This window comes from Armigeres subalbatus, chromosome 1 (genome assembly GCF_024139115.2).
Source record: "Armigeres subalbatus isolate Guangzhou_Male chromosome 1, GZ_Asu_2, whole genome shotgun sequence".
NCBI lineage: Eukaryota > Metazoa > Arthropoda > Insecta > Diptera > Culicidae > Armigeres > Armigeres subalbatus.
The window spans coordinates 276767292-276779381 of NC_085139.1; the positions used below are offsets into that span (position 1 = coordinate 276767292).

Sequence of the window (12090 nt, forward strand, 5' to 3'; positions counted from 1 at the left end):
TTATCATATATTTTATTGACACCGTTGTCTGTATCTCATCAATTTCGTTATTAGTTTGGGAAGATCAAACGCATCAATGTTATTCACTAGATCGTATGCTCTAAGGTGAACAGTCTTTGGGCTTAGATTTGAGTGACATTGCTTGTTTTCTTCTTGTCATAGACCTTGTCTGTATCGGTAAAACAGAGATAGTTTTAGTTCATCTGAATCAACAATTACACGTGAAAGTGCATCGGCGACCTGCTTTCCTTCTACGTGTTCAATATTGAAATCAAATTCTTCCAAATCAACTCTATTCTAGTCAATCTTGACGAAGGGTTTTCATTGTGAATAGATATACGAGAGGTCGATGGTCAGTTTTGACTGTAAACCTCCTTCCGTATAGATAAGGTCGAAAATGGGTGATTGCGATGGATTGCAATTAGTTCTTGTTCATGGTGGACTTTTTGTCACCTGTAAAGGACTTACTTGCATCTGAGTGAATAATCTCCATGTGATTGTGTTAACATAGCACATATTTAGATGCATCGGTACATAAGATAAAAGGCTTTTTGAAATCAGGAATTTCAAAATTTGAGGGATAATAATTTGTTTTTAAAATTTCAAACGAATTTTTACAATCTTCGGACCATTCAAACTTAACATTTTTCGTAATAGATTGTTTAGGGATGGGCTAAATCTGCAAAATATGGTATAAAACGTCTGTATAAAATGCAACGAATCGTCGAACATCGTCTGCATTTTGTAGGGAAAATTACTAATTGCTGAAAATTTTGATTTATCGGCTTGATTCCTTCATTTGAAATATGGTGTCCAAGAAAAGTCACGTCAGAACAAAAGAAATGACATTTAGCAGGGTTAAGCTTCTTACGTTGACGAAGCTTTATAGCTTTATATGAAAGAATAAATTTCATAGTTTTCAATATCGAGTAAGTAACTAGAAAAATTTCGTTTAACTTTGACTTTCTTTGTAGTGTTCAAAATTTCAAAAGGGGTTGTTGGAATCGATTATTGAATTAGAGATAAACACTCGGGGACTATTTCATTGGATTTTACTAAGAAGTTTATGAGTATCTCCGGTATTTATGCGTCTAAACTTCTTCATCGAGTGGAAGAAAATATTACCATCCATGTCATCATGGATGGGGATTTCAAAATTTTGATTTACATCTACCTGTTAGCATCCAGGTGTCATAATTAATTGAACAGAAATAATTGCATTAAAATCTCTACCGAGTATTCCGTCGTGGGAATCGGTAATTGACCATCAACTAAATGAATTTTATGATGCAGTTTTCTGATTTGGTAGTAAAATATTTGTTGTGAGTTGTAGCAGTACCTAATGTAGACACTGAATGGTCGTTGATTCCAGAAATATAGCATTGGTCATTGATTATTAACAAAAGTTGTGGGGAGTATTTTGCTGGCTTGTAAATAGATATTTCTGCTCCAGAATCCACCAGTAAGTGCATTCTGTTTCAAGAAAATCTAATCTAAGGACTACAAAATTACTACATGAAGGATTAATGGAGAAAAAACGCTTCACTGGCGATGTAGTATTTTGCTATGCTGGGAGGGATTTGTTGCTGCGTTGCTGGTTGTTTGCTGTTCCCCAATTTCTGGTTGGAGTTGGATGGAGTTTCCTGGCTGTTGTAAAGAATGTGACAGGTGTTCTCTATAGCGTGGTTGGTGCTGATAGCTGTTTCCACCACGCCAATTGCCATTAGAACTGGTTCTGAATTTGTTGGAAAATTCTATTGCCGTTGTAGCGGCCATTATGAAAAATTTCTACCCCGAGGTCGTTCCTCGGCCAATAAAACCGCAGCCATTCTCTAACCAATGTGGTGTCCTCTTACATGAAAAATTTGTGGTCGAGATGTTGACGGCTCCTGACTTTCGTTTTCTTGCAGTTTTAGACTGCATCGCTAATTTTTCAAAAGTTCCTGCTTTCAAAATTAATTTTGATTCAGGATTTTTATTCGGTACTTCAACACCGCGCTTAGTAGCCATTTTTCGGCAGTATCTGCCGGAATATTTTAGTTAATGTATGCCGATCGTAAATCATCAGCTAGTTTTCCACTGTCTCGCAAAAATTTTCAGTGGAAGAAGTTTGCCTGCAGCTTTAAGCTTGCTAAAACTCCGTCCGCTGAAATTTTTGCTCCAGCGAAGTTTAATTGCAGCGATGATTTGTTGTAAGTCATTCAACTCGCCAATTGCTTGGCGCGTTGATCCTATAACCTTGTTTTACAAAACGTACTACTGTGGCTTTCGCGGCAGCCTTCATCAGCTGTTGCCGCTTGAAATTCCCATCGACGGTGTCGGAATACAACGCGACAGCATCGACGAAGCATTTAATTGTGGCGGGGAACCGTCGTAGGTATACCAACGAGGTTCCCAATTGTGTCATCACAGTGAGCATTGACACAATTTTCTGCAAGCTTCCTTTAATTTGATACAATAACTATCACCAACACTGAAGTTACAATAGATATATAGTTTTAGTTTCCAGTTTTGATTTAATCAATTCTTTTATTTCATCGTACTCTAACCTAGACCCTTATGTAAAAGTTAAGCAAATTTCAGAATATATTTTTCGCTACTAGTATCAACTTTAAATCTTTATAAAGCGTTGTAGCATTGGAAAGTTTTAATAAAGTGTAGCCTTTATAATTTCTAAATGGACTTTTAAATTATTTAGTATATTCGAATTCTTTAATTATTTTCTGAATTTTATAATCGATTGATTCGAATCTTACAAATTATGAAGGGTTTTTTAACTTCTTGTTACCTTATCTTTAAGATGTCCAGATGTTTGTTTGGACTACTTGCTCCGTCTTCCAGTGCTGCTCGTACCGTTACCGTCATCTGACTCCGCATTGCCCGCTTCACTCATCTCCGGTTTCGGCTGGTACACCGTAGCACTGTGTCGTTGACGTTGTCTGGATCTTGTATCAAATCTGGTTTTTGTTTTAAACCGATCACTTTTGTCTCCAACGGACTTAAATTTCTTCGTGCTCACTTGAGTGTCTATTGCATGATCACTTCGTTGGTTTGGCGGTGATTTCGCCGCGATTCTTATGCTTCTTCTCGTTTAACTAGCATTTTATGGCTGGCGCTAATTGAAGGATCAGGAGTCCAATGATAATGTTTCTTTAGCTCATGGTTAGAAAGAAGTCTGTATGCACTTCTTGTGTATTGATCGTTGAATCGATCTCCTTCTTGGAAACTTTTGGAGAGATTTTGATTCCCTGTTTCAATACACTTTCACTTCATAATAGAACTCGGGCGATATTTACGGTTCTTCCTCGTCTCGAAATCACTCAAACACTTTTCCAACTTTAACTGAAGTTTCCAACGTTCTTGAATCACTCAAACACTTTTTCGAACTCTGAAGTTTCAACGTTCGTGGACTGAGCCTGCACGGTCAGCCATGTACTACGTATGTATGATATCGAGGAGGTCATCCAAGTGCTCAACTCCGTGTGTTGCGATTCAGATGAATTTTATTCAAGTCTAAGAAATCTATTGAGCCTTAATTCTAAGCTACATAATTGGTTTCACAGAGACAAATCGAGAGAATGAGAGAATCGGTAAATAGGAGGCGCATGGTAACATCGATATGCGTTAAAATTATATTGCAGTTGACAACCCGTCGATAGTTGAAATTCGAGAATCATTTAGCCTGGGAATATTGAGCTTGGAAAAGAGCATCGTTGGCGGTTGCAACGGGGCTGTACGCGTGTGTCTTGCCCACGTTAAGACCTTGACGATGGGAATTATTGTTGCTGTGCCACATCTGTTCAATATACAACTCAACTAATTTATACACCACCTTCTTCCAATCTTTTTTTTTATCTCTTAACAACCGAGTGCGTGTTGGCTCTTGTTTCGGATGGTACGATCGCGCGATTTGCCGAAATTTTTTGTCTTGCATTGCGCCGGTAATAAATTAATGTTCAGTGCGTGTTGGCTCTTGTTTCGGACGGCAGTGCGATCGCGCGATTGCCGAAAATGGTTTAGTTGCGCGGCCGGTAATAAAGTTAATTAGTTCAGTGCGTGTTGGCTCTTGCTTCGGACGGCAGAACGATCGCGCGATTTGCGAAATTTTGTGTCTTGCGATGCCGGTAATAAAGTTAATAAGTTCAGTGCGTGTTGGCTCTTGTTTCGACGGCAGTACGATCGCGCGATTGCCGAAATTTTGTGTCTTGCTTGCGCGGCCGGTAATAAAGTTAATTAGTTCATGCGTGTTGGCTCTTGTTTCGGACGGCAGAACGATCGCGCGATTTGCCGAAATTTTGTGTCTTGCATTGCGCGGCCGTAATAAAGTTAATTAGTTCAGTGCGTTAGTAGTTACAGAATAATCGATACGGAAAATAATTTAAAAGAAAAAACAATTAAAATAAAGTAAAACCAACTTGCATACAACTTGCTCTAGTAGCCGATTTCGCGCATCAAGTCTCTGATCTTTTCCGAGCGGTGATACGCCAGAGGTTCTATTCGCATCTTCGATACGCGATTACAGGTGTTCATCTTTTGATAAGACCTCAGGAAGTGGATACCCGATAAAGGCCAGATGAAATGATCTCTTCGGTTCGTAAAGCGGTTGTTGGCTAGACAGACTGCCATAGCTGATCCTCTCGTAGTTTGACTATCCAAGCGTTAACAGCTCTATACAGTGATCGCCAGTTATAAGCCACGAGTTTGAGAACCATCGCGGTTAAAACACCAGAACAAATTTTTAAACCATCGAAGTGGTATAAGTAGCTAGGACTGTTGTATTCCGACACGAAGAAAATCGTATAAAGGAAAAGTTTCCTGTTTTGCCGCGCGAGAAAAAATCTTGTAAAGTAAAATTTTACCGTGCTCACGATAATGCCGATATATAATTTGTAATTTATTTCATTCGAAGAATTCCTTCGAATGAATTGCCTAGGGGAACGTGTCTGGCACTCGTCGTGGTGAAACCACGCGTAAATCGATCGTGTGACATCGACAAGACGTCATCAGTGGCCGCGCGTCATCGCGCCTAAACTCGCTGGGACCGTTCATTAACGTAGTCACGACCACGCACCACAGTGAGCAAGGATGAGACAGTTCGACGTGTGTAGCCCAGACCCGACACTAGAGGCCACTACTCGTACGAGACCGTGCAATCAGGTGAACCAATACCACCCGCTAATGCACGTGCATCTTGCGCGCGTTGGACGTCAAGGGAAGTCGATGGATACCATGAAGGGAATACGTTAGAAGAAATAAACGAAACCAAAATTGTGGATACTAATCCTAGAGAATAAGAATGGAAAATTGAACGGAAATGGAGAAACTATGGAAGGAAAGATGATTCCAAATTCTGCACTAAAGGTGCGATACCAATAGCCCAATAAAGGAAAACTATGTACTAAGAGCATAATTGAGCAGATAGACTTTTTGTTCAACGCAATATTCCCTAGCAAACTATTGGAGCTGAGTTAAGGCAGTATCGGTTTTTTTCCGTTTTGAATTTAGTATAGGCTCTGGACTCAGGTGCCTTTCTACGGACTGGAACCAACTCCACCCTGTAATTGTATCTCATATTTTGCATTTAAGATTGCTCATTCTGTAGTTAGACGGTTGAAGGTTTCGTTGTGGATTGAAGTTTGGGATTTGGAACTCGCCTTTGAGGTCTCACCGCCGGGCACGGATAAAGAGAAGTATCGAGCACTCGCAAGTAATACATGCTTCCTGGCGCTAAAGTGGAGTTTATGCAAACCAATCTAATTTATCGTCTACTCCCGTTTCATTTGGCGAACAAACGGTTTGGTTTTAACTGAAAATAATAAATAATTTGAATATAATATTTATAGGTGAATTTATTTCGGAAATAATATTTTTTAAATTAAGGTTGATTTTTAGTTCGATCTGTAAATATAAAATAATACTTTTGATATTAAAATTGGTTTAGATAGTAGCATTGAATTTTTATTTGGTAGATTAAATTAGGTGGTATTTTTTTTTTATTTCTAAGAAATTTGGATATTGAGTTTGGAAAATAACAGGAAATAATATATTAAGAAATCAAAATGAATTCATTCAGAAGGTCAGTTCAAATCATATATTAATCCTAGGATTTGATAGCAGAAGAAGATAAGTATGAGTTGAAAATTCGTGGGATTTCGATTGAGGATCGTTGCATGAAAAACGGCGATGAGGAAAAATCAGTTAGACGAGATTAGGAAACCACGGATCTTAAGAGGAAAGATCGATACAACAAGAATGTAATCATAGAACCGGTTATACAAGACATTAGGCACTTGTTAGAAACTTATCCGGAACCGCGTTATATTTCAAGACTTCGTCATTATAGAATGAGAATAGCGTTCGTCCTCTGAAAACAAAACGTTTGCAAAATGAGTTCTGGAGATCGAAATCCTTTTGGAGATATGGAAATCGGAGGATCGCCAGGGAGGAGATAATCGGCAACACGTTTTACACCTTGAAGAGGATGTTAGTGCAGATCGAAACACGGAAGGACGACCGTATACTGGAACAATTCCTAAGAAAACGGTACAATGTGGAGGACATAGAGGAGCTGAGAACCAAGAAGAAGCCGGAGCTGAATCATTAGCGATTTTGAATAATAAACCAAGCAACCAAGAAACACCAATCCTAAAGCCAGTCGGGTGCTATCAACAAGGTCTAGTGAATGTGAGACCAGAACAAGCTAGTGGCAGTCCATTCAATAGTCAAGAGACCCTGTTGCCACGCAGAAGAGCTGGTCAAAGTCAGGGGAGGTCGTTCGGATCCGACCCAGAAGGAGCCCTGGAAAGACGAGATCAACAAATACATCCAGGAGACTTTATCTAAGCACATGTCGTATTGATAGAGATAACCCGTTACTGCAGCAGCGAGCCGAAGAAGTACCACCTCCAGTACCGTCAACACCGACGACTCCATTACTTATTCCAGAAGGTAGAAGAAATCGTTTAGATTCAATAGCCTCCAGTATCAGTAGAAGAAGAGCAGGCACCTACGCTCCGAATCATCCGTTAATATATATCAGAATAGATGGCAAGTTCCGCAAATAAATGGAGAATATATTTTAGTGGAGATAATAGAGGCCTACTGTGACGCAATTTTTAAACAGAGTCGAAATCTTAGGAAATAATGTAAGCGATCAAGAACTGTTGAGCCAGGCTAACTTCTTTTTCAAAGAAGGGTCTGAGGACAGAAGAGTGGTACTACACATTCTGCCAAAGTTTAATAACTGGACCACGTTTAAGCATCTGCATTACGTTTTGAACCCAAATAAGGATAGTGTGATAGAACGTCAAATCCTTGATAGGAGACAACTAGCATGAAACGTTTAATGCATTTTTAGCTATTGAAAACAGTACAACAATTGACTAGAGGTATGCCGAAAAACAGAAAACTTGAAATTTTGATGGAAAATATGAAGATTGTTACAAACCATTTTTGACTATGTACAGAATAGAACGGGTTGAAGATTTGATCGCAGTATGTCATAGCTTAGATCGATCCATGTATCGCAGCTATTCTAGCTATTCGCATGTGGGCCGCATCAGGTCAATATGTTAGGACCACAGGAAAATCAAGATCGAGAAAATTTATCAGAAGATGAGCTCAATGTAATTGATCAATCAATCAATAGGAAGAACAGCGGAAAAGCCACAGAACGAACAAATGAAAACAACTGAGACAGGATGCCTCCGTAGAAGAGAATCAAGAAACATTTTTTGCGAATTGCCGACAATTTGGCCATTTTGGGAAATTGTAGTAGAAAAAAATTTTTTTGCGGCAACATAGTTATGTAGTTTCAAATTTCCAGAAAACGATTTACCAACACACGCGCGGAAAACAGATCAGAGGTCGGGGGATCTTTCTGATATGACTGCTCCCAAAATAGAAAATTCAAATTTGAAGAATTTGGAATATATATCGTGTTCCAAATTTGCACACTCATTCCAAGTCACTATAGACCTAAAATTCCCCATATTGTTGTCAACATCCTGGAACAAACGTGCATGCCCTACTAGATTCGGTGCAAGTGCGAGTATTTTGAGCTCCACAGAATTATAAAAAACACATTTTCAAATCCACCCCATTAATCTAAAAATTAGAACAGCGGACAAAACGGCTTATAAGCGAGGCGTGCACATTCCGTTTACTTATAATGGAAACTAGAGTTGTATTACTACACTGTTGTTCCCCAAATTGCTAAGCCTTAATCCTAGGAATTGATTTTGGGAATCATTCAAATAGCACCGGCGATCGTAGAAAATGGTCAGATGAAACTACTTGGGACGAAACGGGTAATAGTTACACAATAATCGAAGATTATTTTGAGAACCACAAGAACCAATTATACTAGCAATAGAACCAGAAGGGCCTGAAACGCCAATCGAGCAACAAACGGAGGACAAGGTCTAGAACTGCCTTTTGCAGAGCATCCGGGGAACGAAGATATAGAAGAATGAACACGGAACATGACTTAACGGTAGAAGAACAAGAAGAATTAAATACAATCGTCAAAGAATTCAAAAATATAAATGGGATTATTAGGACAACAAAGTCTCGCACAAAATTAACTTGATCAGGGCACACCAAAGAAACTTCGCACTATAGTTGTTCGCCACATATCCAGAAAGTGGATAAGGAAGTGGTCAGAATGTTAGAGTTAAATTTGATTGAAGAATCTCAAGCGGACTGGTGTAACCCATTCTACCAGTAAAAAAGCATCCCGAATGGAGAATTTGTTTAGATTGCCGTCGCATTAACGAGGTAACTAAAAGAGGCTTACCGTTCCCGGATATGCTCGGTATACTAGGACGAGAAATCTAAATACTTTACGGTTATTGATCTCTCTAAAGCGACTGGCAAATCCATTGAAGAAGCCAGCCGCGACTTCACTTCTCAGGGCGGAAACAGCTTTACCGTTAAAGTAATGCCATTTGCTTGAAGGGCGCACCGATATCTCAAACCAAGTTAATGAACAAGGTACTAGGATACGACCTAGAACCTAACGTGTAGTCTATTTGAACGACATAATTGTCTCTCGAAAACCCTAGCTGAACATTTTCGTTCTTGAGTAATCGCGAAGACTAGAGAAAGCAAACTTGACGATTAGCATAGCAAATCGAAATTCCAGAAAACCATTAGTTATCTGAGGTACACATTATCAGAACATGGCCTTGATATGGCTCTAAGGTTCGATCGGTATTGGACTACGCCGTCCCAAAACTCCAAGAGATGTTGAACGATTCATGAGCATGGTCAGCTTCTATAAGCGTTTATAGATCGATTCAGCGACCTAACCGCCCCATAACAGACCTCTTAAAAGGATAAAGGAAAACTGATATGGAATAAAGAAGCCGATGAGGCTTTTGGAGGATAAGTCTATTCTCCATCAGAATATCTTGGCCAACCCTGATTTCAATGGCCATTCATTATTGAATCAGATGCATCTGATTTGCAGTCGAGCAGTTCTGATCCAAGTTCAAGAATACGACTGATAGCATTTTTCTCTAAAGCTGTCTCCTCACAAAAAATATGCCCGACAGAGAAAGAATTAGAGGTGATTTTAGCGATTGAAAATTTCTCAGTACGCGGGATCGAAGTTTACCGTGATTACGGATGCACAAAGTCTCATGGCTCAGGAAAATCAGCGGAAAAGGGTCAGCTAAGCTTATTAGGTGGCCTTTGAAACTCAACAATACGATTTTGATCTGGTAGGAAAGGAGCCTGAACGTGACCGCAGACGCGTTGTCGCGATCAGTAGAACACGTGACGATTGATCTGGATTATGAAGAACTGAAAGGTAATATTAACGACAGGATAAAATACAAAATTTCAGAGTAACCGAGGACCGAATATATAAAATAGTATCGACAAAGGACAGTGACGAGATTTCACTGGAAATATCTTCCCTACAGGAGAGATTGGATTTTATCAGGAGGCTCACGACAGTAGCCACTTCGACGATTCAAGCTTAAAAACTTAGAAAAGTACTAGGCCGGCAATGGAAGAAAACGTTCGCAGATATTGCCAGGATGTGACACCCCAAAGCCACTAAACACCTAACAACCGTAACCTCTAATGGGAAGCAAAAAGTTGCATCCATTACCATGGCAAATAATCTCAGTGGACTTTGTTGGGCCACTTCCGAGATCGAAGAACGGAAACTCAGTGTTGATGTCAGGACTTATTTTCAAAGTTTGTAGTAGTTCAACCATTAAGGAGGCTAAAAACATGCTTTGATTAATTTCCAAAAACATGGTATTCCTTATGTTTGCAGTACCAGAGATTGTGATTTCTAATGGAAGCCAATTCAAATCAAAAGAATTTGAGAAGTTTTTCAAATTCACGTTACGCATTGGAAAATGCAAATTATCATCCGGCGAATAATCCGACGGAGCAGAACCGGTGATTGTGCAGCAATAAACTTCCTTGACGAACGATCACACCAATGGGATAAAAATATCCAGAAGATTGCAATGAGTATTCGATCTGCGGTGCACGAATCTAGGGTTCACTCCTATTTTGTAAATTACGGAAGGAACTATAAGTTCCGGAGTTGAGTACAGGCAATTCAAAAACTGTTGGTGAAGTCGATCACGAACCGTTAGAACTGAACGAAAATATCAAAAAATATTTGACACTGTTAAAACAAACCTGAAAAAGGCGTATGAAAGGTATGCAAAACACTATAATTTAAGATCTAACAGAAAAATCGGATTTTGAAATGGAGCACGTCATGAAGAAAAATTTCTTTCAGTCTAGTAAGATTAAGCAATTTTCCCAAACTCGCCAATCCGTTTTCCCCAGCCAAAATAGTTAGGAAAATAGGCTCATCCTGTTATGAATTGGAAGACGTCAATGGGAATTACTTAGGTGTTTTCCGACAGTGACCTACAAAGAAATGAAGATCTGTATGCAAGCTATGTCTGTCGCGTTAAAAGAGCACAGTAACTAAGTTTTCCATGAAACACAAACTTATGTTTGGTACCGAGTGATGCAGATGACGTTGTCTTCAAAAAATCCAACTACAAGCAACTGTCATCTCCTCAATGAATGCTAAAACTACTGACTGATAAGAATGAATGCGTTATATATATACCGTTATAGCTAAAATTATTCTCAATGGAGATTTTTCATTCATTAATTTAGTACTAAACTCATTAAGAATGAAACACTGTATAATACCTGTATATTAACACATCAGAATAATATAACGAACTCAAAACCGTTGGACAGAAACTTTGTAAATACTAAATTGATAGAAAAACAAAACCAGCCAGAACGTGGTTTGTTTACATTACTTAATTCACATTTCACACGATTATTCACAAATTATGATCATTGTTAGTAGATCTCTTATTTTGAGAGGGCGAGACGTGGTTTGCACAATGATGGTGAATTTAGTAGCCAAATATCGGTGGAAAAAAAATAATAATTTCGATCGTACACTAGAAATCAGGAGCAATCGAAATGCTAGGTGAATGAGGAAAGACGTCAAACAAAGCGTTGCTTGGGCATTGAACTGAAAATAGATGCGTGCATTTGGAACGGGTGTTACATGAAATGTGGAACGAATGAATTCGTTCATGTAGAACTGTTTGTCTTGTACAGAAAGTCAAGGGAGAATGGAAGAAGGATAATTTAGATCTATGGAGAAATTTCTCCAGTCTCACTAGATAATGATAGTGGTTTTGCTGCTAGTTGTTTGTTTCGAAGTATCCGGAAAATTGAAAAAATATTATAATGGATGTTTTGTTTCTAATGTACGAAACAAATTTTCTGACACACGATTAAACAAAGGAAAACCTAATAAGAATTCAATGCCCATTCTTGCATAATGCTGATGCCTTAAACTTCTTTCAGATTTCAAAGAAATCAAACAAAAAAAACAAATTCACTTATCAATATAGTATTTCAAATTATGCGAACAAAATCTAGAAAAAAAATTGTAATAAGTTAGTCCATAAAATAAATACAGGATGTAAAGAATTTCTCTGAGTTGGGGAAATGTAACGAGTTGAGAATGATAAAAGAGAAAATAATTTAAAAGAAAAAAACAGCTAACATAGCTTCTAG

The 12090-nt window shown here is 38.6% G+C and overlaps 1 protein-coding gene across 3 annotated transcripts in view; it reads left to right on the forward strand.

The window, feature by feature from the left end:
- The window catches only part of LOC134207622 (SET domain-containing protein SmydA-8), a 234830-nt gene that overhangs the window by 157645 nt on the left and 65095 nt on the right, over positions 1–12090 (forward strand). The window lies entirely within an intron of this gene.